Genomic DNA, 15,855 nt, shown 5'->3' on the forward strand with positions numbered 1-15,855 from the left:
ATGGTCAATTAATATTTGAAAAAGGGAGCAGAAGCATAAAATGAAGTGAAAACAGCCTCTTCAACAAATGGTGATGGGAGATCTGGACAGCTACATGCAAAAAAAAAAATGAAACTTGACCACCAATTTACACCATATACAATAGTAAACTCAAGATGGATAAAAGATTTAAATATAAGTTGTAATACCATAAAAGTCCTAAAGGAGATCAATGCAGTCAATTCTAGAAGGAAGCAGGAAGTTCTCTAGTGTTCAGAAATGGGGTCACTTTTTCCTCTGAAGCTAGAACAGTAAATTCAGATTTATCTAGATGGGGAAAAGGATGGGAAATTGAGGGATTGATAAAGATATTCTATGCTCGGTGTTGGGGGAATGGAGCATTGATATAAGTAGTTAGAGCAAGGTTATCATACCTTGAAATACTCCTGAGTGAAATGGGAAGGAGAGCCAGGAACACATTGTAAAGATATTGACAAGTAATGCAACTACCCAGAAAACTCAGCTGAGGTTAGGTGGGGACTATGGAGATCTGGTTGCCCAGGCTCCATCACTATATGATTTCTTCCATACTGCAGGTGTCACGAATGCATATGGTTTGACAGATTCAAACTTCAGTTAGTAGAGTAACTGTATGGAAGGTCAAAAAAGTGAGATATCGAAGATTTGGCACAAAATCTTCCATCAGTTAAAAAAATCAAACATATAGCAGCATTTTTTAGTGAATAATATGTTAGAAGTGATACTGAGCATTTTAAAGAGATCTCATTTAACCTTAGCAACGATTTTAGATATGTAATATTATTATCCCTATTTTACAGTGAAGAGAACTGGCTTTTTTGGATTTTGGAAGAGTACGTTTCTTATGATGTCATTTGGGCTAATTTAAATGAGATGACAAGCTAAAAAGGCAAATGTTTATTTTTCTCTCTGATACAAAATAGTATAGAAGTTCTCTTCCACAAATTTGCCCAGGGACCAACTTTCCTCTGTCTTGGTGCTCTATCATCTGCAAAATATTATTTCCAACTCATGGTGCAATGGGGTTACTCCTGCCTTCAACATTTTGAGTTCACTCTAATTAGGTAGAAGAGGATAGAGAGAAGTTCAAAACATAACTATATGGCTATACTTAACACCTAAGGAGAGTGGAAAGTCTAGTCTTCCTCTAGGTAGCCAAACTAAAATTTAAGAGTTATAAAAATAAAAAAGAAAGTAATTCATTTGCATAGGAGAATGCCATTTTGAAACCATTTTTAAGGAAAATCAGGCTAGAATAAAACTGTGACCACTTTTCTTTTTTATCTTTATTTCTATGATTTTATAGAACTTAAATAAGGATCAAGTTCTCTCAAATTTTCTCAGGCATGAGGTATCATCTGCAAAAGAAAATAACCAATCACTAAAACCAAAGTTTCTAGCACACCAGATTGGGCCAGGGTCTTAATCTCTTATTGTATCTTTTTACTTCTTGCTTGCTAAATTACAATTAATATAAACCCAAAATGTAGAAAGGGCACCCATTTTTTCAACCTCATGGTAAATGTCTGTCACCATTCTTTCATTCCCCACTTCCACTGCTGAGAAAGGGGAAAGAAACAGAGAGAGAGAGAAGGTGGACAGATGATAGATAGATAGATGATAGATAGATAGATAGATAGATAGATAGATAGATAGATGATAGAAAGATAGATATATATTGGGGACTCACTTGCAGTTATTGCTTTATTTGTGTTCTGTTTGGGTGGAGAGTGAAGATTCTCCTACTTTTAATTGGCTCATATCCATGAGTTGTCCCAATTTCCTTAATAAGATTCCCACCACCAAATCATTCTCACAGTCAGGAAGCTGTTCTCAATAATCAGGCCATATGTTTATTTTATTTCTGGTATTTCCTCCAACCCTCAGCTAAATAATTCTGCTACAGCACCCATGTTAAGTAGATAGCCTAGCCTGTTTTCATGTTTCTCATTTCTAGTTTTTTACGAAGTTTTCTGTATAAATTCATCATCTTTTTCTTTAATCAGTTTTAGGTTCACATCCCTAGACTAATTTGTGTCTTTTGGATCCCAGGTGTCCTAAAAAAGGGAGCTTTCTCATTAGGATCACAAGGAGAAGAAATATGACCTTTCCTTCCATTGACATTGTATTAGTCACTTCATGGAAGCTTTCAGGTTTATTGAAGATAACAAAATGGGCATTGATATCTAAATAAGTGATATTAGATTTGATTCACCTGTATCATTTTTTTTCTTGCTGTCCTCTGACAGATTGCATCTATATCAGATAAAGGTATATAAATATTATATATTATTTACCTTTGATTTTACTCCACCATTTCACTTATCTACATCAGAGGTGTCAAATTCATTTTCATTGGGGGCCACATCAGCCTCGAGGTTGCCTTCAAAGGGCCTAATGTAATTTTAGGACTGTATAAATGTAACTACTCCTTGATAGTTAAGCAAGAGCTTGGTGCTGCCTGCCTGGTAGAAACAAGGTGCTGGGCTGGATAAAACAAGGTGGAGGGCTGGATTCGGCCTGTGGGCCTTGTGTTTGGCACCAGTGATCAACATTACAGTCAGTCATGAGTTGATAGAAAAAGTCATTCATTTTGTCTCCCTTCTAATGCTCATCAGGAAACAATAATGCCTCTTTCCCCATCTAGCACATGTGGTATTAGGGTACTATATGCCTGCCTGCCTGATAGCATATGAAATTATGCTCTACCCATTCTAGGTTTAATAGAAACTCTCTGATACTTATCCTTGTAGCATGACTCAATACCCAGTTAGATGATAGTTTTTATCTAATTGAGAAAGAGAACTAGGTGTTTAAAATATCACAATTCCAAGAAACAACAATTCAATCAGAGGGTATATACATGCGTATAATTTAAGACATCACTGAAAAGGCTTGATATGGAGTCCCTCTCACTAAGAGTGCAAAGCTTGAAAAGTCAGCATCTATCACATCATTTCTCTTTCAACATGAACTTTTAGCAAATTTTGCTTGCTTAATATTTATAAGGGATATGCAAAGAAATGAAGAAAATAATAGTAGCAGTGTTACTAGCTAATACAGATAGTATTTCTATGTGTCAGGCACTTCACACATTTTCACAACAATAGGTATTATGAGTATCTCATTATACATGTGAGGAAACTGAGTCACAGAAAGAGTAAGTAACCTAGCCCAGATTCCATAGCTAGAGGTGGAGCCATAAGGATGTGATCAGACTCCAGAGTTCATACCTTTAACCACTATGCTGTAGACACCTAAAGACAAATACTATTAACATGTTAATCTTGTTCTTTTTGTGATGTGATTGCTTTATTTTTAAAAAATGCATTCAGATAGATGATAAGGGACCCACTTAAGATGAGCATCAATCTCAACCTCGGTGGTAGGAAAGAAAAACAGGTGCAGGGACAAGTCACCATGAAAAGCACTGAGCCCTCATTTTAGAAATATTAAACCTCATCTGTTTCCCAACAATTCATGAATCACTTTGTTTATGTAGATGATGCATTTTTATTATTTTCAACATATACATCTTTGTACTGATAATAATATAATTCCTTATACTTATCATGTTTTGGTCAATCATATTTCTTAGTTTCTGTTGCTTGCAACACCTCCCAGTTTACCAGAGACAATAAAGTTCCCCAGTGTACTGTTCACAGATCCTTTTTGAATTATTAATAAATGATAAATGTTAAAATGATCAACACTAACACCACCCTCTGTTGCACCCCCTACACACCTCCTACAGTTTTGCTTCATCGCCTTTTTATTTGTATCCTTTATTTATGGTCTTGGAGCTTGTTTTGAATCCATATGACTACTTTATATCTACTCTAAATTTGAATCAATTTAGCAAATAACACTTTTAAAGTATGGCATCAGTTTTTCTTCTATAAGTCAAAACATTAAGTATCTGTAGCATTTACTTTAGCTTATACTTATTGGGATATTCTTTAAATTGGAAGAGGAAGACATGAAAAATGTTTCCTCTGAGCAAAATGAGCAAAATGTTTGCTCACTTATTCATAATATTCACTGAGCTCCTACTATTTTTGTTGAAGCATAGCACTAAGGGCTAGGATAAACAATATCCTTATGGTAGCACGAAAAGTGTAGCAATAGTTTATACTCACGTTTAATTAATAGGGTAATATGTCCCTCAAAATCATGACCACCACACAGACTTAAAATTGGTCATGTATACAGACAGGACATAAATAGACTTAACACCAGTGCTTAAAAGTATAAAATGGGAAAAACCATTAATAAGTATTTGATACTTAAAATAATAACAATATATAAATAAGAGTGGGATAGAAAAAATATGAGAATTATATGTGATCAAAATGAACATGATAATAAAATGCTATTGCAGTTCTAGCTACCTCAAATACCAACTGAAATTCCCACATATATTTTTCCTATATTATTGAAGTTATTACTCCATGTGGGTTGTGTCATGTCAATAGTTCTTCAGGCTCTACATTTTCCTTTCAACATACCTTTTAGTAGGTACTCATTGCTTTCTTTTTTACTATTAGTTTCGTTAAAACAAATTATTTGAAGATATTTAGGGAAAATAATACTTTGTATACATGATAAAGAAAGGGGATAATTAACTGGAATGAAACATATTTAAATCTCAATTCCAGCAAAACTTCCATATATTGAAGTCCTTATGATAATTACACTAAATAAGGATGTCTACACTTCCTAGATGTTTATAAAGGCATATTGCATAATTTAGATGTCAAAGGCCAATAAACTAAGCAATCATTAGAATTAAAGCTCAGAATTAACCCCACTATTCAATATTGTCATCATATCCTATATCTCTCCTTTACAAAACATATCACTTTCATGGTGAATATTATTTTTTAATTATTTGGTTAATGTCTGCTCACATTAAGAAAAGTACAGGACAGTTTAGAGCTGCCTCATTTTCTCAGAAACCCAGGATCTAAATAAACTGTTAAAATTGCAATGTCCATCAATGGCATTGACACTATTTTTTAAGGTGATAAAAAGATGATTTCTCCTTACCTCCTTTACACACTTGATCAGAGACTGAAGACTTCACATATAACATTAAGGAAGTATAGATTTTCAAAAAACGCAATGCTACTTTAATTCCACCCAGGGGGACCTTCCAAACAGCACTCTGTAGGTGCAGGCACAGGCCAAGACAGCTGGTTTTCACACAGGCCATGGGGGTCAGGCAGCAGGGTGAAAAAGAAGACGCTCCTCAATTTAGCAGTCACAATGGAAAAAATGCCACCTAGCAATTGGGAATTGGATCTGGGTATATTTGCCTGTCTTTAAGTTGAAGATACCAAAACAGGGATTTGACCAAGTAAACATCAATCAGTTTCTTACCGAGAACAAATACTTGACCTACAGAGTTTTCTCTGCATTTCAGAGTGAGAAAACAAAAACTTTGATTGAATAAATTAATACATGTTTTATCACATACATAATATACATAGTTACAATCTGATTATAAGATTATAATAAATGAATTAAAATTAATAGTAAAAATAATTACAAACTAGGAAAATAATTATAACAGAAAAATATACAATAGAAAAACTATGTTAATATAATATATAATATTACTCCAAAAGTGGCAGAGGAAAAAATATACTACACAGAAGAAGAAATATATGAACAGTATATAAATATTTAACAGCAATATAAAAAATAGTGAGTTAGGATATTTTTATCTTTCATATCCTCACTACTGATAATAGAGTTAGGTTCACTCATACTCGGATGGTAGGAGAGTTTGTTGAAACATTTCTGGAGACCACTTTGAGGTTATGTATCAAAGTCATTATAAAAGGTAAGGTATCCAATTTGACACAATAATTTCTAATTATAACAGTTTTATGGTATATATGAACACATTAATGAGTGAATATATTAATTCTTAAAGGGCTCAATTATTACAGTGTTAGGATTCACTATAACAAAATTTCACAAACAATTAAGCAACCACTAAAATTCATATTCATAATCTACCACTTCATTGCTAAACCCGATAACCTATGCACCCAATGTTCATAGCAGCATGATTTATAATAGCCAAATGCTGGAAGCAGCCTAGGTACCCATCAGTAAATGAGTGAATCAAAAAACTATATTACACTTACACAATGGAATACTATGCAGCAGAAAGAAAGATGGAGCTCCTACCCTTCAAGACAACATGGATGGAACTGGAAAGTATTATGCTAAGTGAAGCAAGCCAATCAATCAGTGAAAGACAAATAGCATATGATCTCACCTATAAGAGGAACCTAATTAACCAAACAAATTGGCAAGCAAAATAGCCAGAGATATTGAAATCGACAACAAACTGACAGTAACCAGAGGGGAAGGGAGAGGGAAATAAAATGGGAAAGGAGGAAAGGAATGTAAATGAACATGAATGAGGGACCCATGGACGGAGCCAAGAAGGGACAGGATTGAGTGTGGGAGGTGGGAGTGGGTAGGGCAGGGAAAATGGTGACAGGAAAATAGAGGCAATCGTATTCAAACATCAATTTTTAAAAAGTAAAAAAAAATAAAGTAAAAGATAAAAAAATGATAGCTCAATAGCTGTGAAATTATACGGCCACTGAGAACACTGAGAGTGAGAATTTATCCAAATTTCATGATAACATATCTACATCACAACTAAATTGTTGTTTTAGAAATTATTTTCAGCTTTGTTTATTGAAAGTTAAGTTGGATCTTTTAGTAATGGCATCTACTTTTAAAGCCTTCTTTTATTTAAAAACATTTAATTGTATTTTTTATTATCATTTAGTCCCATTATACCCCCTCCTTTCCTGCAGTCACCACACTGTGTCCATGTCCATGAGTCCTTTTTCCTTTTTGCTCAGTCCCTTCACCCACAAACCCCCTCCCTTAGCTGTCATTCTGCTCTCTATCTATGAGTCTGTCTCTATTTTGCTTGTTAGTTCAGTTTGTTCATTAGATTCCACATATGAGTGAAATCATATGGTATTTGCCTTTCTCTGACTGGCTTATTTCACTTATCATAACGTTCTCCAGGTCCAATTTTATCCATGCTGTCACAGAGGGTAAAATTTTATTCTTTTTTATTGCCAAGTAGTATTCCATTGTGTAAAAGTCCCATAGTTGTTTTATCCAAAATTCTACTGATAAAGCATCCCTTTTGATCTACATGTTCCAATTGTAGAAAATTAATCCATTGTAAATCTCCCCCCCGGGATGTGGAAGAGTAAGCAGTATTTTAAGTGTCATAGTCCTTCAGTTTATATATTCACAAAAATGTTGTGTTCAAGGACACTTCCTAAGAATAGGCACCCTAAATTTGTACTATATTAAGAAGTTTAAATGTTATTTGGGAGGATGACAATATTTCATGATTAATTTTATTATACTAATTATAAGTTCAAACTCTGATTAGAAATATTAATCTATATCACCATATTTTAGGAAAAGTTTTTCTGAATGTGATTGAATAATGTTATTTCTTTATGAGTTGAACCATGTGGAAGATTCTTTGGATAACAACTTCAGAGTTAGTTTCCTTAAGTAAGTGAGAAACCCCAACTTCACCTTTCTGGGGGAAATTATTATAGAATTAAAAAGTTAAATTAGTACTAAAAATCATGAATGAAGACATTGGTTAATTTGAGAAGATAATGAATTTTTAATATAAAATGTTTTGCCTACCCATTACACAAAGTCTTACCTTATCTAAGTTTCTTTAATTAAATTGCAGCAGATAATATTCAGATTGGTTTCTGGACAGTTTTATTATTATTCCTCAGAATGTTAGGTAATATATTATTAGATATATTCTTTGGCCTTTTGAGTAACATATTGAATTCTACAATGAAACATTACAAGCCGTGTTAATTTTCTTTCATATTATTTGAGCTTTATTGCATTTAATGTTTCACCTTTTATTCCCATAAATCCTTAGAAAAAGGACCATGCTGTTTATAAAAGATGAAGAAAGCACTTCTATGAAGATAGCTTTCAAATCAGTCTCCAAATATCAGACATAAAGGAGGGCCATAACTATGTATAAGTGGCCAAAGTAATAAAAAGGATAAGATTTCAGATCACTGCTTCTCCAACTTTAGAGTGCATGGGAACCTGCAGGGATCTTTCTAAAATTCAGAGGTTGATTCAACACAGAGGTGTCAAACTCATTTTCACTGGGGGCTACGTCGGCCTCATGGTTACTTTCAAAGGGCTGAATGTAATTTCAACTCCTTAACAGTTAAGGAGTAGTTACATTTATACAGTCCTAAAATTATTTCAGCCCTTGGAAGGCAATAGCAAGGCTGATGTGGCCCCTGGTGAAAATGAGTTTGACACCCCTGATTTAATAGGTATAGGATAAGTCCTTTTCTAACAAGCTCTCAGGTGATTCTAATGCTCCTGATCAACAGACCAAACCTGGAGAACGCCCATTATCTGTCACCCACTTACTAAAACTCAGCTATGTGTGAGCACAGTTCAGGCTACAGAATAAACAAGCCTAAATGTTCTCTTCTGCATCCTTGGAATGAAGAGATGGTTTCCAGCTCAGCACAAAAGTTTCCCTAAGCCCCTAACAATCCTGGAGAATCTCTCCACAAATCTTCCTGCAGGCTTTTCAGCACACTGAAGCTCTTGAAGCCTCTCTTCTAGCCTAAATGCACGAACTGTGCCACCAAGTTCACTATCAATAAACACATATTCACTAATCTCTGACTGCAGGAAATAGTAACAAGAACAAAACAGAAGAGGAGCATGAAGAGGCCCTTGACCTTGGTTTTAAAAGATCCACTTGCAGACATAGGAAATGCAAAAAAGAAGACAGCTGGAATATGAGATTGCTCATGTTCAGGGTCAACTGAAGGGGCACACAGAACTTGAGGGTAAAGGAGGAAATGGTAACTAAGGAAAATTATACCAATAGGGAAGAAGAGGCACCGAGGAGGTGTGACTGGATGCAGATCTTAAAGAAAGGGTGAGAGTTTCCCAAATATGTCTATAACATGTGTTAGTACAGTTTTACAAAGAAATATACCTTCCCACAAATTCTGCTTAAATATCTTAAATATACTATTCATTCTATAACAGGGCAGCTGTAAAAGAAAAGAGTAAGTGGACTTCTTATTAAATGGGCACTTTAAAATTATCAGACTTTTTCACTGTGACAAGAGAGTTTCCTTGAAGCATATTAGACTTTCCTTTTTGAGGGAGGAGACAGTAAGCAAGTAGACACAGATATGGTAGTCAATCAATTTGCTGAAAGACAGCAGGGTATGGATCAGAGTGACCTGATATGAGTTCTCTGGCAGAAAAAGTCGCAAAGGATACAAAAAGCAAAACTGCTCAGAGGAAACTGGGAGTTGTGTCTGGAGAACTGGGCTCCTCAGGCAGCGTGTTGGCTGTTTTGTATGGCTGGTGGTGGAATTCTCATAGATTTAGACATCCTGGTATAATGATTTTGCTTAAGGGACAAATAGCTGAATTAAAAATATAAAATAAAAGGAGTTATAACCCTGACGCCAGAATGAGGCATCGCTGTGCCTGAGCAGCAGCAGAGGGAAAGCTATTGTTCCTAGAACTCTACAGGACCGTTCTCTACACATTGTGTGCCAGCAGAAAGCAATCACTATAGTTCTTGTTCTTACCACACTTGTTATTAAAAGCAATGTTTTACCCACAGACTGCTAATTAAATATGCTTCTGAAGTTCTTGAACAAATCAGAAGTTCAAGGGAAGACATTAAAATAAAGATAATTGAACTTCCTGTTGCTAGGGTATGTATAATTAATTAGAAAATGAAAAAGATAACATTGTAATTACATAAGTTTCTATAAATTACCATTCATTCTCCCACAAATATATATTAGTGGTAGACACAGTCCTAAGAACAAAGATTAAAAAGAGAACGAGAGACAAAAACCTTATTCTTATCAATTGTGCTGTCCTGAGAGTCCATAAGGCCAATCCCAGAAAATCACCTAAACTTTATGGCCACCTGGGCCAGGTAGCTGCTGAACTTGAGCTAACACACTCGCCTTCTATTGCCATGCAGAACACTGGATCCCTCAAGCATGTTATGAGTTTTCTCCATTTAGGTAAATGAATTCTACTAATCCTGCAGAAGGAGATAGTTTGTATAGGAGACAATAGACCCACAATTAGTCATATGACAAGCCATCTTTTAACTGCATGCAATACATATATAATCATTTAAAGAATCAACTAAAATCAGCATATTTTTTCATTTATGAAAACACCACAGGACAAAGAACACATGGAGAGACCCATCTGCCTTAGAGCGTGTTTTGTCCACACAGAACTTTAGTCAATGACATAAACTGTGCATGGTAAACTTTTTCATTTTTACAAACATTTGCTTTGTAAGGCTGCTGCCATCAGACGATATCAAATGATTAATGAACTCAAAGGCAGGTTTCAAAGGCTTGTGGAGCATCAGCCGCTAAAGCACTTAATGATTGGCAGATCCTCAAAACTAATCGTGCACATCAAGTTACAATTTAACAAGTTTAAGACTAAATGAGCACAAATTATCTTCTGGGGGTTGTGTCTCAAAAAACAGTTTAAGACACACAATTTTTCATTCTCTATGTCTGGTTTATATTTTTAAAGCATATCAAGTAGCAGCAGATAAGGAGACATGACGTGTGCTTTGGTTAAATTATTTGTTACATGCCAAGGTTCCACTCAGCCTAAATGACTTCATAACAGTGTGTGCTTACAGCTGTATAGTTATTTTACTGTGTTCAAACTCAAGATTTTCACATCACAGTTAGGCAGCATAAGCCATTCTTTACAGAACTTAACATACAATTCAGGGACAAAGGTGCGAGTGGTGATGGAAGGCTGTGAAAAGATGGAGAGAAGAAACACATTTATTTAACTCCAAGCTAGGAAAACCATGGCACAATTCCCAGCCTCATACACTTATTAGCAAGTTATGTGGAGTGTCATTTATCAGCAACCTTAATAATGAGACTGACTATGATAAGAATTCATTTCCATTGCCAGTAATCCCGACTAACATACCAGCTAGGGCCAACACTCCTTTTATTAAATGACACATTCCAATCATCACCTCTCAGAAGACTTGCAAAGTATAGATACAAGCTTAAGTGTCTCTTCTTGGCCTCCATTTGCATTATATTCCATTTACACTGAGATGTACACTCAGCATTAGTGCACCATCTGTTATTTGCTTATTGATTTTAAAGCCTACCCATTCTGCATATTCACAATGGTCAATAACAAGCAATCCAATTGATGGATAATGAATTCAGTTTTGTAGATTGGCTCTAGTTTACACTGCCTCCGGAAAATCTATGCTGTTGGTAGCCCCAGTGTCCCAAGTGTCCCATTTGCTCCCTTGCACACTCACAAGTCTAACTGGCCTCCAATACTATAAGCTGTCTACACTGCACAAGTCTTCTACAATACCAGGTGTGTATTGGTTAAGAGCATACACTTTCCAGGCAAAGATAACAGAATCTTTGCCTAAGCAATGTTGTATGGCATGCAGTAAGTCAATTAATGTATGTGTGCCTCAATTTCTCAGCTGTACAAAATAAATAATTATGTGCCAGAGGGTTGAGATGAGAGTTATATGAGATAATGTATATGAAGTACTTAGCATAGTACTTTCTACGCAGTGAATACTTGAGAAGATAACAGATTTTATTATTGCAGCTTGTACTAAGCAGCTCAATGCCACTAATAAGACTAATTTCTTTACACTCTCTTTAACTTTCACTCTAGCCTAAGTTTTATGCCATTGCCCTCAACATTCTATTCTCTGCTGGCAAAAAATAAAAAATAAAAAAAATTAATTGTACCTGGTGATCTGAGAATGTGCCAGAGTATGATGGCAATTTAGGAGTTGGTATCAAAATCTCTAAAAATGTACATAACTTGGGGTAGAACAAATTCCTTAAAGGGAATAAGCATGGAGATCTATAAAGGTTTTTTTGTAGGAATATTTACTTAGGCATGCTATAATAGTAAAACTTTGGAAAACAACTAAATATCCAACATTATTTGCTACCTTAAATAAATACAGAGCACACACAACAGCATGTTTTGCAGCCATTAAAATGATACAGAGAAGAATAGTTAATGGCATGGAAAGATGATATAGATATATAGATGATAGATAGATAGATATAGATACTGAATGGGACAAATACCATGATCCCAATTTGTAAAACAAAATAATAATATATTACAAATTTAGCAAGACAGGATTTATCTGGTTGAAGGATTTTTCTTTTGAAATTCTAATTGGGTTTCCTCTGTTTTGTACGTTTTTTAAAAAAACAGCTTGTGTCAATATTTGCCCCCAAATAGTAAAATTTTGACATACAAGTTCTCCAGAAAGCCCTTGTCAATGGGAACTTAGCAAAGAGATTTTAAGGCAGACCACTAAAAGAAGGATATTAGCTTATTCAGCTTTCCTAACTATATTACCTCGAATCTTCTGCAACAGCTCTGAATCTAGTTCATTACTAATAATGGTAGATGAATTCTATTGTCACATTATACTCTGTATTAATATATATTTTCTGGGAAAATTTAATAAATGCTTTTCTCTCATGAAAAAAAACCTTAAAGATGTCTTTAACTTAATACATTTGTTCTAACCACTACTTTAAATTCATTTAAATTTAGACACCTCCGTTATATTATTTAATCTAGGTTGAATGTTAACATAAGTAGAACATTTGAGAAATGTGATGAAATGAGATATAAGTCATATGTATCACCTTAATAGTTTCTCTTTTTGGAGGATTTCACATAATATCAAAGACTGTTTTTCCCTGTGGTGTCTTAGAACAGGCAAATTTATTGACAAAATCCTATTTTATGAGGGACATGACCACCACTTCTAGATGCTACTTTTTTACTAGATTCCATGTCACCTTTTCCCTTCCCTGAATCTCTCTGTTTGAGGTGCTGTCCTTTGGGAGAGAGAGGGATTAAGGTTTTGGAGTCCATAACCACTTAAAAAGTCACAGTATTGGCATCTCATATGCACCAACGCATATACACACACATCATAACTAAGTCTATGCATTTTCAAAAAGTTTTAAAATTCTTCATAATGATGGCTCCTTTAATGGTCCATTTGAAATTAGGTTTATTTCAAATAATTTTTTAAATTTTTATTTTTTCTTTTATTTCTTATTTATACAAGACTTGCTTGATGTGCTAAGTGTTTGCTTAGCCTATCCACTGCATAAATCCAGCACCAAGCAGCCTGAATAATAAATTAATAATGAACATATTAGATTGGTCAAAAAGTTCACCTGGTTTTATCCATGAAAGACACATTTTTCATTTTCACCAACAACTTTATTGATTTGGATATTATGAGTATGTCAGCTATCTTCTGCATAGTATAATGTTGATTGTTCTAAATTGATGTCTCAGTTTGATCACTACAACTTCAACTGGTCTACCTGATTGTGGAGTTTCATCCAGTGAGAAATTTCCAGCATGAAACTTTGCAAACCACTTTTGACACATTCATCAGTCACAGTACCTTCTCTATACACTGCACAAATCTTTTTATTTGTGTTTCAGTTGCCTTTTTACCTATCTTGGAATAATAAAGTGTAATATGGTGAAAATGTATATTTTCTTCCACCTTTATTAACAAAATGGTAGCACAAAAATTCACTAATTTTGATGTTTTTTAAATGCATGCTGATAATGACAGCTGTCACAATACAATCTAACAAAATTGTTTAGAATGAAGTTAAAGACGACTAAGTGCTACTAGAGCCATCTTATGGAAAAAAAATTTTTAAAAACTTTTTGGCCAACCCAATATAGGCATAATTACTGATGACTAGGTATTTTGAGCATGGTAGAAGGAGAAATCTCCCAGTCTCATTGCATGCTGTTCAGGCTGTCATTTATCTAAATGTTTAAGTGTGAAATGAACTGTGAATAAGGACATGGTCACCCAGAAAGAAAAAAAAACAATTAAAGCCATGTCCTCTTTTCCTTTGCCAAAGTCAGCATTCACTTAGCACTAGAAGGACAGTCACTTCTACATCTACGAGCAACCCAAGGTGTTCCTTAGGGCTCCACATGCATTTATCACTTCAAACCAGCAGGCCAATTCTGTTACCCTGTTTTTGCCACGTTTTTTAGTAATGCTAGTAAGGAGTAATACAGTGTTACATAGTGCTAAGAATACATTCTTTGGAATCCATATGCTTAGGTTTGAATTCCAGTCTCAAAACTTGCTGGCTGTGGGAACTCTGTGCTTCAAAGTCTTCATTTATAACATTGGACTAATAACAGCACTTCGTAAGTTATTGTGAAGACTCAAAACATTTAAAGTATTACCAAAAGCATAGCAAGCACATAGAATAAATGGGTAATATTGGAATGAACAAAAGGGGGAGTAGGAAGAATTTAGGCCTGTGAGATAGTCCAAATCATGTAGAACTCTGCCATGGAGTTTGGATTTTTTTAAGTATGATGCAAATCCATCACAAATCCATTGCAGACTGTGGGGTTAACATAGATTATATGTACAAAGTATCTACTATAATGTCTAACATATTAAAGATATATAATCTTAATTATATAGTTAACACTCAATATATAAAATGAATATATATTATATATTATATATTTTATATAATATCAGCTGGAATGACTGATTGGTTTTCTAATAGCAGTGAGACATGGAGTAGTCATTTATCTGAAAATTCAGCAGTTGGGTTCAAGAAACCTGCTTATTTACCTAAGGTTTTTGCTAATCCTAGTATAAGCCAAGGTAAATTCCATAATGTGAATATCTACTCTTTCAATATGAACAGCTCTACAGGATCACAGAAAGAGTGTTCTCCTTAGTCAATTTTTGGCACACAGTGCCTTGGGGATAGACCTGTGTTATGGCTTCTGCAAAGTTAAATTGCATTCCCATTTAACATAAATGTGCCTTATTAAAAAGCAAAAGAATGGCTATTTAGAGTTATGCCAGCTCCTAATTAAAAAGAAATTGTGAGCCCACGGCAAAGTGAACCTGCTGCACTCCAAGTCTCAACAGAAGCAAGCTACCCTGAGAGAGCCGCAGGGCTCCAGGGGCTGGTGCTGCTCAGCAAGAGAGGAGAGGTCGCCAAGCTGGGGACTGCGGGATTAGAATGTGCCCACATGGAGAGCAGACACAGCCCCTCATTCCTCACAAAACCAAACTTGTGAAATTCAGAAAGAAAAGACAGCTTAGAGTTTCAGTACTTAAAAAAAAATACACATGAAGCATTTTAATATAAAAATTATGTGAGGTCTGCCCAGAACATAAAGTAGAATTATAAAGAATTTTATCTTAGAGGTTACAGAAGAGTTTCACCTCAGGAACAAGGTGACAATACAAATTTAGCACTTTGTATTAATATGTGAATCAGGATTATGGATTCCCAATAGCTAGCAAAGCATAAGTACAATTGATTCCTGTTAATCTAAAGAGTAAACTTCAGCATTAGAGGAATGTAAGCATTAAAGATATTCAAAAGACAAACAAATGTAATATTGTATGGATGAGAAGATGATTTAGATATTATATTTATCAGTAAGACATTCATCACATTTTGTTAAGTATAAAACAGGTTATAGATCAGCATGTATTTCATAATCTTATTTTTAGAAAATATGATTCATAAAGACTTGCATGGGAGAAACTCTGGAAGGCTATGCCTTGAATTATTAACTGCTCTTATCTCTTAGAAATGTTATATCTATTTTTTATCTTTTCTTTTACATGTTATTTTATAATAATAT

This window comes from Phyllostomus discolor, chromosome 3 (genome assembly GCF_004126475.2).
Source record: "Phyllostomus discolor isolate MPI-MPIP mPhyDis1 chromosome 3, mPhyDis1.pri.v3, whole genome shotgun sequence".
In the NCBI taxonomy this organism is placed as follows: Eukaryota; Metazoa; Chordata; class Mammalia; order Chiroptera; family Phyllostomidae; genus Phyllostomus; species Phyllostomus discolor.